At 42.8% G+C, this 3,577-nt stretch overlaps 1 pseudogene; it reads right to left on the reverse strand.

The window, feature by feature from the left end:
• Positions 1-555: 555 nt before the first annotated feature.
• On the reverse strand, positions 556-673 carry LOC126485377 (5S ribosomal RNA; annotated as a pseudogene).
• Between the last annotated feature and the right edge of the window lie 2,904 nt (positions 674-3,577).

Raw genomic sequence — 3,577 nt, forward strand, 5'->3', positions numbered from 1 at the left:
TCAGACATACATGATGACATCGCAAGCCAAATATCAAGAGATATTCAATAGGTAGTTCAGTACATAAATGGAGACGAAAATATAATAATAATGAGAGATCGGAATGCAGTTGTAAGGGAAGGAATAAAAGGAAGGTTACAGGAGAATATGGGCTTGGTACCAGGAATAAGAGAGGAGAAAGACTGATTGAGTTCTGCAATAAATTTCAGCTAGTAATAGCGAATACTCTGTTCAAGACTCACAAGAGGAGGAGGTACACTTGCAAAAGTCCGGGAGATTTCATTTAGATTACATCATGATGAGGCAGAGACTGTGAAGGCATATATTGTGTTGTGAGGCGTACCAGGAACAGATACAGACTCAGATCACGATGTAGTAGTGAAGAAGCACTCCATCTTCCGGCAACAAGTGGCCCACCGGGACCATCCGACCAGATGAGGCGTGCTCAGCACACCGCTCTCCCGGTCGTTATGATGGTTTTCTTGGACCGGAGCCGCTACTATTCGGTCGAGTAGCTCCTCAATTGGCATCACGAGCTGAGTGCACCCCGAAAAATGGCAACAGCGCATGGCGGCCTGGATGGTCACCCATCCAAGTGCCAGCCACGTACGACAGCGCTTAACTTCGGTGATCTGACGGGAACCGGTGTATCCACTGCGGCAAGGCCGTTGCCAGTAGTGATGAAGAGTAGGTTGAGTTTAAGAGACTAGTCAGGAAGAATCAATGCTCAAATAAATGGAATACTGAATTACTAAGAAATGAAGAGATACTTTGAAGTTCCCTAAGGCTATAGATACTGCGATAATGAATAGCTCAGTAGGCAGTTCAGTTGAAGAGAAATGGACAACTCTGAGAAAGGTAGTCGCGGAAGATGGAGAGAAAAACATAGGTACAAGGAAGATAACTGCAAAGAAACCATGAGAAACAGTAGAAATACTTCAGTTGGTCGATGAAAAACGGAAATAAAAGAATGTTCAGGGAAATTCAGGAATACAGAAGAATAAGTCACTTAGGAATGAAATAAATCGGAAATGCAATGAAGCTAAGGCGAAATGTCTGAATTAAAAATGTGAAGAAATCGAAAAAGAAACGGTGTCGGAAGGACTAACTCAGCATACAGAAAAGTCAAAACATCCTTCGGTGAAACAAATAGCAAGGGCGGTAACATTAAGAGAGGAATGTAAATTACACTGTTAAATATAGAAGGGAGGGCAGATAAATAGAAAATGGACATTCAAGGCCTCTATGAGGGGGAAGACTTGTCTGTTGAAGTGCTAGAAGAAGAAACAGGAGCCTATATAGAAGAGACAGGGGATCCAGTATTAGAATCAGAATGTGAAAGAGCTTTTGAAGACTTAAAATCAAATACGACTGCAGGGATATATAATATTCCATCAGAATTTCTAGAATCATCGGGGGAAGTGGCAACAAAACGACTACTCACGTTGGTGTGTAGAATGTATGAATCTGGCAACGTACCATCTGACTTTGAAGAAAATATCAACCACGCAATTCCGAAGACTGCAGCTCATGCGTCCAAGTTGCTGACAAGAATAATATACTGAAGAATGGAAAAGAAAATTGGCTGTGTGTCAGATGACAATCAGTTCGGTTTTAGCAAAGGTAGAGTCACCAGAGAGGTAGAAATGGAAGCAAGAATAAAGACAAATCAAAACACTTTCATAGGATACGTTGACCTCGAAAAAGAGTTCGACAATGTAAAGTGCGCAAGATGTTCGAAATTCTAAGAAAAATAAGGATAAGCTATAGGAAAGACGGTTAATATACAATATGTATGAGAGCCATTAAGGAACAATAAGATTAGAAGACCAAGAACGAAGTGCTCGGATTAAGAAGCGTGTAAAACAGGGATGCAGTCTTTCGCCCATACTGTTGAACCCAAACATCGACGAAGCAATGACGGAAATAAAAGAGAGGTTTCAGAGTCGGATTCAATTTCAGGTTTTAAGGATATCAATGATAAGATTCCTCAGTGAAAGTGAAGAAGAATTACAGGATGTGTTGAATGGAATGAACAGTCTCATGAGTATTGAATATGGACTGAAAGCGAACAGCGAGAAACTTAACATCAGGTTTGGTGATCACGAAGTAGATGAAATTAAGGGATTCTGCTATCTAGGCAGCAAAATACCTCAAGACGGATGAAGCAAGGAAAACATAAAAAGCAAACTAGCAATGGCAAAAACGGCATTCCAGCCAAGAGAAGTCTACTAGTATCAGATACAGACTTTACTTTGAGGAAGAAATTTCTGAGTATGTGCATTTGGAGCACAGCGTTGTATGGCAGTGAAAATGTTGAAAATTAGGTGGACTGATAAGGTATGCAAAGAGGAGGTCCACAGAATCAGCGAGGAAAGGAATGTGTGGAAAACACTGACAAGAAGAAGGGACAAGACTGTAGGACCTCTGTTAAGATATCAGGGAACAACATCCCTGGTACTAGAGGAGGCTGTAGAGAGTAAAAACTGTAGAGGAAGACAGAGATTGGAATTTATCCAGCAAATAACTGGGGACGTAGGTCGCAAGTGTTACCCTCAGATGAAGAAGTTGGCACAGGAGACGAATTCGTGGCGGGCTGCATCAAATCAGTGAGAAGACTTGTGGAAAATAGGAGGTGTCCAACCGATATAGTCACGAGGCGCTGCAGGCGATGTCGTACTGTCAGCAAAGGCACCCGCGTCAGTCGTCTGCAACTATAGTCCATTAAAGCCTAATTTCACCGCAGTGTCCGAACGAATAAGTTCGTCGTATGCACCCCATGGATTTCTTCGGTTGTTTCACCCAGTGTTGCTTGTTAGTTAGCACTGACAATTCTACAGTAACGCTGTTGATGTCGGTCATTACGTGAAGAGCGTCGGCGCTTGCGTTGTCCGCGGTGAGAGGTAGTTGTCCGTGCAATCCGTGACATGGTGCCTTAAACCGCGCGGCCACTCCGCGCGGCGGAATGAATGTGTTTTGGATTTTAAAAGACGGGACGTGAATTCCATACACGGTCATAGGCTTGTTCAAGGTCAAGGTATACGAAAATTGCGTATTTACTGCTCGTAAGGTAATGTAGTGGGAGATGTGTGAGGTATAAGAGTTGCTAATCAGAAAATTGGGATGGAAGGGACACTGGTTCATAGGAAAGAGTAATTGTTGGTTCAGGTGCAGGGAAAGGATGGATTTATAGACCTTGCCAAACGCCAAAGTGAGGCTGATAGGTCAATAGGAGAGTGTATTGCTAGGGAATTTTTTTAGTTTGAAGAGAAATAAAACTTTGCAGGTTTTTGAGGTTTGGCGGTTCTCCATAGTAGCCAGTGGAGAGGATCGTGTTGTAAATGTTTATAGGGTTTAATAGCAAGGAAGAAGAACGTTCTTTTAGGTTAAAAAATGGTTCAAATGGCTCTGAGCACTATGGGACTTAACATCTATGGTCATCAGTCCCCTAGAACTTAGAACTACTTAAACCTAACTGACCTAAGGACATCACACAACACCCAGTCATCACGAGGCAGAGAAAATCCCTGACCCCGCCGGGAATCGAACCCGGGAACCCGGGCGTGGAAAGCGAGAA

This window comes from Schistocerca serialis, chromosome 6 (assembly GCF_023864345.2).
Source record: "Schistocerca serialis cubense isolate TAMUIC-IGC-003099 chromosome 6, iqSchSeri2.2, whole genome shotgun sequence".
NCBI lineage: Eukaryota > Metazoa > Arthropoda > Insecta > Orthoptera > Acrididae > Schistocerca > Schistocerca serialis.